The 14,991-nt window shown below is 48.3% G+C and overlaps 1 protein-coding gene across 3 annotated transcripts in view; it reads right to left on the bottom strand.

Annotated features, from left to right (window-relative positions):
* The window catches only part of GLS (glutaminase), a 607,111-nt gene that overhangs the window by 424,346 nt on the left and 167,774 nt on the right, over positions 1–14,991 (bottom strand). The window lies entirely within an intron of this gene.

Below are 14,991 nucleotides of genomic sequence, written 5' to 3' on the forward strand. Positions count from 1 at the left end.
TGCACTATGGACTACAGGACTGGTACAAAGTCGCTCCAGAGAGCAGCCGATACCAGAAACCAGAAAGTTGCGACACATCACTTACAGAAGCAAGAGAGGTCATGGCGGAGGTGAGCTGGCAGCAGCAGACGCTGAGACCTGCAAAACAACCAGGCTCTGGCTGTTGCAGGGCAGTCATGAGCGGCATGCTGATGGCTCCCTGGCATCCTTATCTGAAGTGAGGGTGCTGCAACAGTACTTTATTTGGGCCTGGCAGACATGATATGATATGGGGCTGCGTTCTGGCTCCTTGAGAGACTGCCTACTGCAGCAGCCACCCAGATCCCTGAGAATCGGAAGTAACGGTGGCCATAGCCGTGCTATCTCGTAGCGGGCATAGCCTACCGTGTGCAGACACAGAAACCCTGAAATCGCCCAAGGAGAAGAATGGACTAAAGTCCAGGGTTGGTGCACTGAGCCCGGAACTCTGGAGGACCCGCTTGGGTTGAGCTCCACCAGACTGAGCCAGCACTAGGACAGGAAGGAGAGGTGCAAAATCAATAGCTGACATTGCCCTGACTGGGGAGACCCTCGGCCTGCAGCGGCAGTGGAGGATTGGGACAGTGACCACCACCCATGACAACACAGCACCTGAGCCGTGCAAGTGGACTAGGCCTAGGGAAGTGCGGGGATACACTGGTGAGTTCACTGGGATGGCAGGAGCTCCAGTGGTGTTACACACAAACCCTAAGAGATCCACATGACTGTAAAGGCCCACCTCTCTGAGTAAATTTAAGTTGCAGAACCATAGGCTACAAGGGGAGTCGGCAGTGACAGAGCTTGGCTGGCTCCTCCCTGCACCAAACAAAAACCAGGGGCACAGACAACGGCTGTTAGCCCGAACCCCTGCCCTGCGCAATCTGCAGGCCACCATGATGGTCAAACCCAAGAACCCTAAGCCACCAGAGACACCTTCCATGGACATAGCAGAGATGCTCACCAAAAATACATCGGGGGAGGCCCCTTGAGACAACTGGAATTCACACTGCAGAAACACCCAGTGCAGTTTAAAAGCATCCTTCATGCAATACAGGACACTAAAACGATGGAAGTTAAAGTTGACATGGTCACCCTTGAGATGAACCTGCTGCGAGCAGATCATGCAAAACTAACAGACCAAGTGGAAAACACAGAATCTGTAATAACAACAACTTCAATGCAGTCGATAATACTAGAAATGCATCACCAACCATGAGGTCTACAGATGGAAGGCCAGGACTCCAAGCAGTAGGCAGAGGACGCGAAGGGCAGATCCAGGCGGAGCAACTTCAGTTTTTTGGGATTGCCTTAAACAGCAGAGGGCCCCAACATTTGAACTCTACCCTTCGAAAAGTGGCTAACAGACACTGTGCTAACGGGTAGGCTTCCTACGTTTTTTCAAATGAACGTGCCCACTGCATGCCAAGCCGCTCGCTGCTGCCAGGGCGCCCCCATGCACTGGTAGTTGCTAAACTACCTAATTACTGCAATAGGGACCTCATCCAGCAACTGTTCCATACCAAATGTCCATGGCGATATGAAAGTGCAACAATAATGGCCTACCCAGAAGTCCAAACATGCTGCAATTCTTTCAGAGTGATAAAAACAGCAACTGAGGAACGTAGACCTGAAATATGCTCTCCATTTCCTGGCCAGATGATTGGTGGCAGGGGGCACATCTCACTTCTTATCAACACCAGGGAGGCCTGGTCATAGCTGCAATCCAATCAGTCCTTTTTTCCATGCCGCTTAGTCAGTTTCACCCAAAGGAGGAGGATCCAACAACCCACCACTAGGTGAAACTGACCAAGCAGCACAGTAAAAAAATAAACATAACTGCCCTTCAGAGGACAAGGTGACCAGAGCGAGGGCACAGGTGGTCGCAGAAGTCTTACAATATAGCAGGAACCCCTACACCGTCGTGCAATCAAACTATAGCTTTGACTCAGAACCGGACACTGACAAATCTGGGTCCTCTACAGGGTCACACCAGCGTGCTCAACATCTGACACTGACCCTGGCACACGATCTAGGCTTAGGAAAGGGTACGGACAATCAAATGGCACAGCAAGACGGGAGGGGGCAAGGGTCAAAGGCAACAGCAGATTATTGAGGTAACAAAGAGGGAACTGGGCAGGGGAAGTGATACATTGATAAGGTGCTTGCGCCACAGGAGCAGGACTTGACCTGATGACCCGCCCCCACACTCCGAATCGGACACTGAATTAACGTTGTATTTGTTTCTTTTGGTTCACAGCTATTCTTTGCTGATGGCCGTGCTAATGTGCACTACCATGCCTCGGGTACAAGGGGAGGGGGAATAATGGTTGTTTGGGACACACACACACATCAACATTTATTATGCATTGTACACCAAAGGACATTGCATCATGCATTTAAAAAAAAAAAAAAAAAAACAGGCAAAACATGATAGGCCTGAGGGGTGCAGACGACTGGAGACATGGCAGGCTGTACCACACAAATGACTACAAATGCTCAATCCTCTGAGGGATGGTGCAGACTACTGGGTCATACGACCCTTCCTACAAAATTGTAACATGGAATATATGAGGCCTGGCGACTCTCAAACAATGCAATACAGTGAAGATGTACCTTAGGTCACAACAGATACAAATAGCCTTCCTGCATGAGGCACACTTGGTACAGACAGAACTTGCCAAGCACCTTAGAAAATTAGGAGATGGCGGGGACAGTTGCATGGCACAACTCTCACTGCCTTTGACCGAGGAGGTGTTAATACAGGTGGCTCCGGGTGTATCCTTCATACTTGATACATGCGAGACAGACAATGAGGGCAGACATGTGGTGGTGGAGGGGCAACTAAATGGCGAATATCTGACACTTCTGGCGATTTATGTCCCAAATGCAAACCACTCTGCTTTCCTTGACCAGTTCACCCAATCCCTCACACGTAACCTGCTAGCCCTGTGAGAATAGGGGGAGATTTCAACTGCGTCCTAGACCTGGACCTAAACTGCGCCTCCCTCTCCATGCCACAGATTAACACAACACCCTCAAAGGTGGTCCAAAATTACACAGGTACTTGCGATATGAAGGAATATGCACCCCAAGAACAAGAATACTCAGATTATTCAGCAGTGCACCAGCTACACATCAGACTAGATATGTCCTTCTGTGAGACTGGGTTGTGTTCCATGGCAAATGCCTCCAACTATTTGGTATGCACGATCTCCGATCATTAGCCCTTGATTATATCACTACAATGGGGCACAAACAGAACCAGAATCCCAGCCTGCCAACTGCGTACAGAGGGACTGTTTTACACCCAGTTCTGCAATGTCATACAGACACACATTTCACAATACTTGGAGAGAACTGCCTCCAGCGCAACAGAGTGGTAAGCATTCAAGGTTATCGAGGGGTCACTGCTTCAATACAGCATGGGGGTCATATCCATGCTACAGTGAGAGAAAGTAGAAGTCGAAGAAAAAATGCGGGAAGCAGAAAAGACAATACTCTTACACCTAGAGCAAAGAAATTGCACCAATTGTGCAAACACTCAGACCTGACTACTAGACTGGGGACACTAAACTATAAAAAATACATGGCCAGACAGCACAAAGAGGGAGATAAAGCAGGGAGCCTACTGGTGAGGCTTCCAAGTGGGGAGGTGGCGAGATTCGCTACTGGGGGTATTACTGGTGGTTAATACTCAAATGAGCATTAACACAGCCTTTGCTGACTATTGTAACACCCTATACACAGACCCCACACCGGGATACAACACTTGCACAAGGGCTTATATCCAGGTGAGGATACTCCCCAAACTTACCACTCTTCATAGTAACAAACTCGAAATGGCACTACAGGCTTCTGAAATGTATGCAGCGATCCATCAGATGGCACGAAACAAAACACCTGGGTGCGACTGCCTGCCTGTGAAATTCTATGCTGTGTATAGCACACAAAAGGTGCTGAAACTCTTACAGGCATGTGAGGAGGCGAGAGCCACAGGCATACTACCAGAATCAATGAGAGAAGCTATGATAGTAGTGCTACCTAAACCTGGGCAGGATCCTGTTGATGTAAATCACCCTATCTCTCCTCAATATTGATAGAGGCATTAATCCACACAGACTAAACTGGATTTATACTGGGGAGGAACATCTTCCTCAACAACCATCCGCTAGGGAGTCTGATGAAGGATGGTGAAGGGTCTGCTGACCTCTCTGTAGTAGTGTCTTTAGATATCAAAAAGGCGTTTGACACTTTGGGATGGTCATACCTCCTAGAGGTCTATGCGGCTATAGGCTGTGGCCCGACGTTCCTTGTGTGGATTAAAACAGTGTAACCAAGGCCGGCAGCCAGAATCAGTACTGGATAAATAATTGTTTTGACATACAGTGGGGGACGCAGCAGTGCTGCCCACTGTCGAAGCTGAGTTTCACTCTGGCAATGGAACTCCCGGCATGCAGGCTGCTGGAGAGGCTACATATTGGGGAGTGCAAGCAATTGGGAGATGGCACTTGATATATTTGTATGCAGATGACGCACTGGTATACTTGTGACATGCCAGGGAGTCACTGCCGGTTCTGGTGGAGACAATGGAATCGTTCAGAGAGGCAACTGGCCTAAGGATGACCTGGACCAAATTGGGCTTATTGTCTATGAGATCTGTGCGACCCACCCAAAGAGTGGGGGCTTACAAAGCGTTGATGTTGGAATGACGTTACAACTCATTTAAATACCTGGGCATCCACATCTACAATGGTGAGACAGACGTCACAGGTGGCAACTTGGGCAGGGCTCGCACATCCATCAGACAATCAATGGTTTTCTGGAAGTTCTTGCCGGTGTCCTTGATGGGCTGCGTGGCGATAGCCAAGATGCTAACACTCACCAGGCTGTCTTATCTGTTTGCTGCAATTCCAGTGCTTCTCCCTGACTCCTTCTTCAAAGCACTAAATGGAGCAATATTGCATTTGATATGGGGCAACAGCAGGAGGCGAGTAGCCCTGTATAAAACGAAACACCCACTGAGGAAGGGAGACATGGGTGCTCCTATGAGCTTTACTATGCCACTGCACAACTGCAGTGGCAGATGTGCTGGCTTGGGGACAGGCCCTGTGTAGAAAGAGAGGAGGTAAAATCAACTCTCTGTGGCAGAACAATACTATTATGGAAACTACACACAACTACACAAAGGGGAGGAGAAACCACCCTTATTTAACACTGCATTTCTTTGCTATGTTCTTATCTACATAAACATAGATCCCCAAATGCACCAGTATTGTATTTATGGGCACTCCAGCAGTTGCGGAATGTCAAACTAACACATGAAGTGAGGCCCTAGTAGGAGGCCACTGTGACTCAGGGTGGAGACTTGTGCAGTGAAGGGAGGCTGCAGACATGCCAAGCTGTACAAGATGCATACAGTCTGTTGGTAGGCCACTTCCTCACTTATAATGCAATAATACATGTGGTTGGGACCTGCTGAGGAAGGGTACAAAAAGAGCAACAGGTGGTGCCGCCATTACAGAGGATCCTAATATACAGAACAATTCGGGGGCTCGTGGAAGTTTTGCATAATCTCTTCATGACAAAGGTCACCATGGCTCGACCGATAACCAAAACCGCATGTGAAGACAACACAGGGCAGGACATCGCTGATGAACACAGGCAGAAAATTAAGGAACATGTTAAATATATACACTGCTGAATCCGATACCAATAAACGCATACGTATCAACTCTCAAAACATATAAAATAAATGCATGAGGTGTATCAATGGATTGCCCAAGATGACGACAGTCAGATGCAGAATTCTACTACTGGGCATAAATGGAGTTAGGCCCAAAATTGGAAACAGTGATAGAAAAAGTATATGACCTGGACTAACGGACAGTGCTGTGCACCCCCAAGTAATGTTTACTGGAGCTGATGCCTAGATCGACTAAGGATAAATACACCTACAAATTTATAGACGTGGCTCATCTGCTTTTAAAGAGATGGGTAGCAATGACATGAACAGCTATTCAACAACTCTGACTGTGCACAACTGGTTACAAGACCTCAACAAATGTGCCAGAGTGGAAGCTGATGCTATGGCTCAAAGCTATCAGAGGGGAGGAAGGGGACCAGACGGGGCAGTACAGGATCACTATACTACCAAAGTGGAAGTGAAAAACGACGCAAGGCCACCATGAACACATGGGCCGAGACAGGCCCACAGTTAGGTATGGCCTGATTAGACCAAGGAAACAAGACCAAAGGGTGGAAATAGACACACGGAGTCCCCCCACCACTGATGATACCAACAGTTGATCCGGATGCTCCTCATGAGATCACACTACACATGAAGGCTAGCCATTGGGTCATCCTTACTCCAGGAGCATATCATATACAGAGTCCCCTTCAACCCCCCTCCCGCACATGTGGGATGATGTGTACCAGATGTTGTAATGTAAGAAGCATGAGACGAATGAAAGTGGACAAGGTGTACCATTTAAGTGTCCATGACTCAACTGAAGAGGAGTGGCGAAGGATCCACTCCACAGAGTTGTACAATGTTAATGTACATTTCGCTCTTATTTCAATCATCACTTTCCTTTCTAGATGGAGAGAATGCCAATGAATATTGTGAGCCAGGGCCCTGCTGTGCCCGCTGTTTGAGGAGGCTTTCCAACCAGTGTGGAGAGATGTTCATTGGGGTCTCAGGTGGTGTAGACTGTGCATGAGAACTGGATTTCAGTGACTGCTACGACAAAATGTGAACATCAGGAAAACAGAACCTCCTCCTGGTGTTGAGAGTATTCTTTCAGCTGGTGACTGCGACCTTGGGCTTTGTGATGATGAATGCCTCTCATCTGAATGGGGTCTCGACAATGAGTAATGTGTCGATGTCAACAGTGAAGTGTGCAGCAGTGAGGCTACAGGTCTTGACATCGACGGTGGTCAGTTCGTCGATGTGTGCCTCAACGTCGAGATGCAAGCCTGTTCCAACGCTGATTCGAGCCGTGTCGCAGATGGGTGCTTCGATGTCGAGTGGTGGTGTTTCTTGCTCGACAGAGGCTCCGCCGGCAATATATGCCTCTACATCAAAAAGCGATTCCTTGACACCGAAGGAGGTCTTGTTGGCGATGTTTGCATCAACATTGGATGATGGTGTTGCTTTGACGCAGACAGACGTCTTACCGGCAAGCCTTACCTTGATATCGAGTGGCATCAATGAGAAGGCACTCTTGAGGTTGATGTCGACGGCAAACAGACTGAGATCTGCCCTGACCTTGAAGCCCTACTGCCGGACGCTGACCAAGATCGGCATTTTTTCTGCCTCTCTGGAAATCTTCCGCTGGGCACCTTCTTTAGGGGAGGACTCTTTGGAGGTAGATGGGGACACTCCAAGGCCTCTTAAGGAGGTTTTTCCTCTCTCCTGTCAGACAGTTCATTTCTCTGTCCTTTAAAGTTCTTCTGGACAGCTTCTGGCAATTACAGCATTTTTCAAGAAGGTGAGTCTCAGGAAGACAGAAGATACAGACGGAATGAGGATCTGTCTGTGCCTTCTTTCTGCTAGAACAAAGGCACTTCACAAAAAGTGAAATCATGATTTGCCAGGAAAACAATATTTGTTTCTATCAAAAAAGTAATCTTCTGTACACAGCTTAATGAAAGATATTGAGGCCCTCATTATAACATTGGCGGTAAATCCCACTTACTGCTGCGGTGACGGGCGCCAACATACCGCTACGGTGGCAAATATCCATTCGCCATTTTATGACACACACACACACACCAATCCGACAGAATACAGCCACATACACAAATCCGCCAGCCCAAAGGTCAGTGATAAAGTGGCGGTCACAACACCCATACCGTTATGCCAACAAAACAACGCTCACCACATTATGACCCACGAATCACCACAGCAGATATTCAACAGCGGTAAACCAGTGGCAGTACATACCGCCGCGCTCAGAATGGACACCCACATACAAAACACTACATTGACCAATACGAAAAAAACACACCTGACACTCGTACACACACCACACCCACCCATCCACAGTACTATATAAAATACACACCTACTGTACCCACAACCCTTTACAACCAACAATTACTGGCGGGAAATTGACATGAACAGCACATAGACAACTAGACACACACCACATACAACCATACATCCCTCACGCACTCCACATCACACACTTCACAACATTACTCACCAACACACACCACTCAACACCCATGTCCTCACAAAGGCACCCCTGTTTCACTGATGAGGAGTCAAGGGTCATGGTGGAGGAAATAGTCAGGGTAGAGCCACAGCTGTTTGGAGCACAGGTACAGCAGATACCCATTGCCAGGAAGATGGAGCTATGGTGGAGAATCGTGGACAGGGTGAACCCCGTGGGACAGCATTCAAGGACAAGGGATGACATCAGGAAGAGGTGGAACAACCTACGGGGGAAGGTACGTTCCATAGCACCCCCACCTCCTCCCCCACAGCTCACAGCATAGGAGGAGCAAGTCTTGGCAATCCTGCATCCTGAGGGACTCACTGGAGTAGCCGTAGGACTGGACACTGGTAAGTCAACATTTACTACTTATCACCCCCCACACCTGCATGCCATCTCACACCCTCACCCTCACTCCCATCACTCCACTCTATCCCACACACTTCACCTACACATATGACTAACCACAATATCAAGCCCTGCATGCCACACCAATGCAACACCACCCCTCCCAGCCCTACATGGACCCCCATCACCAAAGCATGCACAGCATGGGGGAACTAACAATCACACAATGCATCACAATACACATGCAAAAGGTGGCAGGGCAACAGCAACGATAGAGGGAAAGCGAGGTATGTACAATATATCACAGACATGAAGCATAATACTTCACTTACATCCCCACAGGTGCCCCAGCCAATCACAGCGGAGAGGAGGTGCTACAACAAACCAGTCCCCCAACAGAAGATGCCTCCAGTGATGACAGTAACTCTGGACTTCAAGATGTGGACTAACCACCTGGCCCATCAGGGAACACTGGACAGCCGGTCACCCAAGCCCACTCACAGTCCACCACAGAGCCTCCCCCATCAGTATCCAACATCACAGCACCCACCCAGCGTACCCACACCACTTTCCCCAGGACACATCAATCAGCAGTGTGCCCACCTGTACAGGGACCCCAGGCCACACCTCATACCCAAGACAATCAGGGACCTGGGGTCAGTGGCAGTAGGTACACCGTTCACGGGACAGAGGCACAGGCCAACAGGGACACTAGGAGGACTGCTGTGTGCCAGGGGGAGGACAAGACCAGTGAACCGGCTCTCCAGGAGGCACTCTCCGAGATCCTAGGAGCCTATCAACATTCCCAGGACGTGATGGGCCAGATCCTTGACAACGTGCAGGAGAACAGGCGGCTGCAGGAGGGACAGTATCAGGGGATCAGGGAGGACTTGCAGGCCATTAACACCACCCTGATCTCCATAGCAGGGGTGCTGGCAGACACATGGCCAACATCATGAGGTAGGCAACAGCACAGTAGCGGGCCCTTACCACTAGCCAGTCCATTGACCAGCCCTCCACCTCCACTGCAGCTAGTGGGCAGGAGGCCCCGCCACAGGACCCACAGGCCACCAGCACCCCTCCCCCTGCAGAAGGTGAACCATCCTGGAAACATTCCATGTGAACCAGACAGAAGCCAGAGACACTTGCTAAGACCACCACCAGGAAATTAGACTCTCCTGATTGTCCCTCGTGTCCCACCCAGTCACCTTGCCCACTTGGAACTGCCTTTGCTCCCCTTCCTATGGCCTTTGGACACTGGACCTGTGCTACAAACAGACTGGAACAATACCCTGGACCTTCCTCCTTCATCACCCCATTCCATTGAACTTTTCTCTCAATTTCATAGCACTACAATTAACACCCTTGAACACAACTTGACTACTAATATTTTATGCTTTGAAAATGTGCATTTATGGAAACAGTCACATCAAGTGCAAATGATCTGAACACTATGAGAGCATAGAAATAAGGACTTGCAGCTGGCTGTAGTCAGCACATCAGTACACAGTTGGTATATCACCAACATCTGTAAAATGACAAGCCATAGGTGACAGTAAGTTGAGATGCAAAGGAAGTTAATGCCATCATGCTACACACAGAATACACCAATAGTCATAGGAAGGGTCAGTTGCACTGTCTCACCTGTGTGTCATTGGAAGTATTGACGGATAACTGATGTTCTGTTGTCCTCATCCTCAGCCTCTTCAATTTCCCTGTCCTCAGGGTCTACTGCTGCCACAGGGGCATCTTCAGTCTCTTCCTCCTGCAGAAAGGGTACATGCCGTCTGAGGGCCAGGTTGTGTAACATGCAGCAGGCTACTACTACCTGGCAGACTTTCCCAGATGAGCAGCACAGGGATCCACCTGTCATATGGAGGCACCTGAACCTAGCCTTCAGGAGGCCGGAGGTCCTCTTGATGATCCTTCTGGTTCGCCCATGTGCCTCATCATAACGTTCCTCAGCCCCTGTCCTGGTATTCCTCACAGGAGTCAGCAGTCACAATAGGAGTCACCTGTAAGTATTGAGGGATAACATTTAGCCTCACACAATGCTATAGGGATGACACCTGAAAGCATACACTAACACCCTGTGCATCTGTAGCTGGGCCATCACATTTGGTATGCTGCTGTTCCTCAGAACAAAGGCATTGTGCACCGACCCAGGATACTTAGCATTGACATGGGTGATGTACTGGTCCGCCAGGCACACCATTTGGACATTCAGTGAGTGGAAACTCTTACGATTACTGAACACCTCTTCATTCTGGCGGGGGGAGGGAGGGACAAACTGTCAATAGCCCCAATAATAATAATATATGGGGATATGCCCCATTGCATAGAATCCGGCCTTCACAGTGGCCAAATCTTCCACCTGGGGGAAAGAAATGTAGCTTGCACATTTGTTTTACTAGGGCAGACAAGACTCTTGCCAGCACGATTGAGAACAATGGCTGTGACATTCCTGCTACCAAGACCACTGTCACTTGGAAAGAACCTGTTGCCAGGAAATGGAGCGCTGATAACACTTGCACAAGAGGGGTGGGGGGGTCCCAGTGGGATGACGGATAGCAGATATCAGGTCTGGCTCCAATTGGGCACACAGCTCAGTTATTGTGCCTTGTCCAATCTATAGGTAAGTATAATGTACCTGGCCTCCAGTGTAGCCAAGTCCACAAGGGGTCTGTACATGGGGTTATGTCTCCACCTCCTATTCATCCGCAGCGGTAGGTATCTTAGGGACACGAGTGAGTAAACTGTCACAATTTGAACAATGTAACCATAACTGCAATGTACATAGTGCATTCATGTTATGAGACAGTGGGAATGGCGAGGTATGTGCTAATTTAGGCTGTGATGCAGTTAATGTCGATATGACCATTGTCCTCCCCTTTGAAATGGCGACTGCCTGTCCTGTATGAAGGGACAGGTGGAAGTGAAGTAATTCCGCCGACGCTGGGCGTCGTGGCGGAAGGCGGTCTTGCACCGTTGTGCAATTCCTCATTGGATAATGTGGGGCTCTATGGAGTACAGTGGCCAATGGAGATCTGCGCCGGTGGTGACGGTGTACACCACCGCGAACGTGACCACCATTTTCTATCTCCTCACTTGTTTCCTGACCTTCAACAGGAGAACACCTACCCTGCGTGAGCTGCTGTGACCTGTGTCTGGAACCTACCATGGCCCGTGTGACCGGGGAAAGGGCCCCTGCCTTCACTTCGGAGGAGTTGGAGCGACTGGTGGATGGGGCCCTACCGCAGTACGGACTGCTGTATGGGCCTCCAGACCAACAGGTGAGTACACTTTGGGCACAATGCATGTGGGAAGGATGCATGGAGATGTGTGTGCAAGCATTGTGTCATTGGGGGGTGGCGGGGGTGGAATGTCTTGTGGTGGTGTACATGGTGTGCGCCGGGCGATGTGTGTGCCAATGGTGATGGAAACGGGATTGGTGGGCCATATGTGTGACAGGCTGGATTGTATGATTATGAAAATGTCACTTACCCAGTGTACATCTGTTCGTGGCATCAGTCGCAGTAGATTTGCATGTTCTGCAATAGCTCGCCATCTGGTGTTGGGCCGGAGTGTTACAAGTTGTTTTTCTTCGAAGAAGTCTTTCGAGTCACGGGACCGAGTGACTCCTCCTTTTGTCTCCATTGCGCATGGGCGTCGACTCCATCTTCGATTGTTTTTCCCCGCAGAGGGTGAGGTAGGAGTTGAATTGTAGTAACAGTGCCCATGCAATGGAGTGACTAAGTATGCACCTATTTAAGGTTGAGATGATACATATATAAATAATTGAAGGTAACTTCCAAACTGCTACAGGCTCCCGGGGAGGCGGGTGGGCACATGCGAATCTACTGCGACTGATGCCACGAACAGATGTACACTGGGTAAGTGACATTTTCAGTTCGATGGCATCTGTCGCTGTAGATACGCATGTTCTGCATAGACTAGTAAGCAGTTATTTCCCCAAAAGCGGTGGATCAGCCTGTAGGAGTGGAAGTAGTCTGAAATAATGTTCTTAATACAGCTTGACCTACTGTGGCTTGTTGTGCGGATAACACGTCTACACAGTAGTGCTTGGTGAATGTGTGAGGCGTAGACCATGTGGCTGCCTTACATATTTCTTGCATTGGGATGTTTCCTAGAAAGGCCATGGTAGCACCTTTCTTTCTGGTTGAGTGTGCCCTTGGTGTAATGGGCAGCTGTCGTTTAGCTTTAAGGTAGCAGATTTGGATGCATTTAACTATCCATCTGGCTATACCTTGTTTTGAAATTGGGTTTCCTGCATGAGGTTTTTGAAATGCAATAAAGAGTTGTTTAGTCTTTCTGATGTTTTTTGTTCTGTCAATGTAATACATCAATGCTCTTTTGACATCTAATGTATGTAGCGCCCTTTCAGCTACGGTATCTGGCTGTGGAAAGAACACTGGAAGTTCCACTGTTTGATTTAGATGGAACGGTGAAATAACCTTTGGCAAAAATTTAGGATTGGTCCTTAAGACGACTTTATTTTTGTGTAGTTGTATAAAAGGTTCCTGTATTGTAAACGCCTGAATCTCGCTTACTCTTCTTAGGGAAGTAATGGCGATGAGAAATGCCACCTTCCAGGTTAGGAACTGTATGTCGCAGGAGTGCATGGGTTCAAAAGGTGGACCCATAAGTCTAGTTAGGACAACATTTAGGTTCCATGAAGGAACAGGTAGTGTTCTTGGTGGTATAATTCTCCTAAGGCCCTCCATGAATGCTTTAATGACTGGTATCTTATATAGGGAAGTTGAATAGGTAGTGTGCAGGTATGCAGAAATTGCTGCAAGGTGTATTTTAATGGAAGAGAAAGCTAGGTTAGATTTTTGTAAGTGAAGCAAGTAACCCACTACATGTTCTGGAGTTGTGTGTAATGGTTGTATTTGATTAATATGGCAGTAGCAAACAAACCTCTTCCATTTACTTGCATAACAGTGCCTGGTGGATGGCCTTCTGGCCTGTTTTATGACTTCCATACATTCTTGGGTAAGTTGTAAGTGCCCGAATTCTAGGATTTCAGGAGCCAGATTGCTAGATTCAGCGATGCTGGATCTGGGTGTCTGATCTTTTGGTTGTGCTGTGTCAACAGATCTGGCCTGTTGGGCAATTTGATGCAGGGTACCACTGATAGGTCTAGCAGCGTTGTGTACCAGGGTTGCCTTGCCCAAGTTGGTGCTATCAATATGAGTTTGAGTTTGCTTTGACTGAGTTTGTTTACCAGGTAAGGAAGGAGAGGGAGAGGAGGAAAAGCGTAAGCAAATATCCCTGACCAGTTCATCCATAGGGCATTGCCTTGGGATTGTTTGTGTGGGTATCTGGATGCGAAGTTTTGGCATTTTGCGTTCTCCCTTGTCGCAAACAAGTCTATCTGAGGTGTTCCCCAGAGTTTGAAATAAGTGTTCAGAATTTGGGGGTGAATTTCCCATTCGTGGACCTGTTGATGATCTCGAGAGAGATTGTCTGCGAGTTGATTTTGGATCCCTGGTATAAACTGTGCTATTAGGCGAATTTGGTTGTGAATTGCCCAATGCCAAATTTTTTGTGCTAGCAGGCTTAACTGCGTGGAGTGCGTCCCCCCCTGCTTGTTTAGATAATACATTGTTGTCATGTTGTCTGTTTTGACGAGAATGTATTTGTGAACTATTATTGGTTGGAAGGCTTTTAGTGCTTGAAAAACTGCTAGAAGTTCTAGGTGATTGATATGCAGTTTTGTTTGATGTACGTTCCATTGTCCTTGTATGCTGTGTTGATCGAGGTGTGCTCCCCACCCTGTCATGGAAGCATCTGTTGTTATTACGTATTGTGGCACTGGGTCTTGGAAAGGCCGCCCCTTGTTTAAATTTATGTTGTTCCACCACAGAAGCGAGAGGTAAGTTTGGCGGTCTATTAACACCAGATCTAGAAGGTGACCCTGTGCTTGAGACCACTGTGATGCTAGGCATTGTTGTAAGGGCCTCATGTGCAGTCTTGCGTTTGGGACAATGGCTATGCATGAAGACATCATGCCTAGGAGTTGTAATACCTTCTTTGCCTGTATCTTTTGTGTTGGATACATGCGTTGTATGATGGTGTTGAAATTTAGAATTCTTTGTGGACTTGGAGTGGCTACTCCCTTTGATGTGTCTATTATGGCTCCTAGGTATTGTTGTACCTTGCGCGGCAGAATGTTGGATTTTGTAAAGTTGACGGTGAACCCGAGTTTGAAGAGGGTTTGTATGATCTGATTTGTGTGATTTGAGCACTGTATGAACGAATGGGCCTTGATTAGCCAGTCGTCCAAATATGGGAACACATGTATTTGCTGCCTTCTTATGTGTGCAGCGACTACCGCTAGACATTTGGTAAAGACTCTTGGTGCGGTTGTTAATCCGAAAGG

This window comes from Pleurodeles waltl, chromosome 3_1, assembly GCF_031143425.1.
Source record: "Pleurodeles waltl isolate 20211129_DDA chromosome 3_1, aPleWal1.hap1.20221129, whole genome shotgun sequence".
NCBI classification, from domain to species: Eukaryota; Metazoa; Chordata; class Amphibia; order Caudata; family Salamandridae; genus Pleurodeles; species Pleurodeles waltl.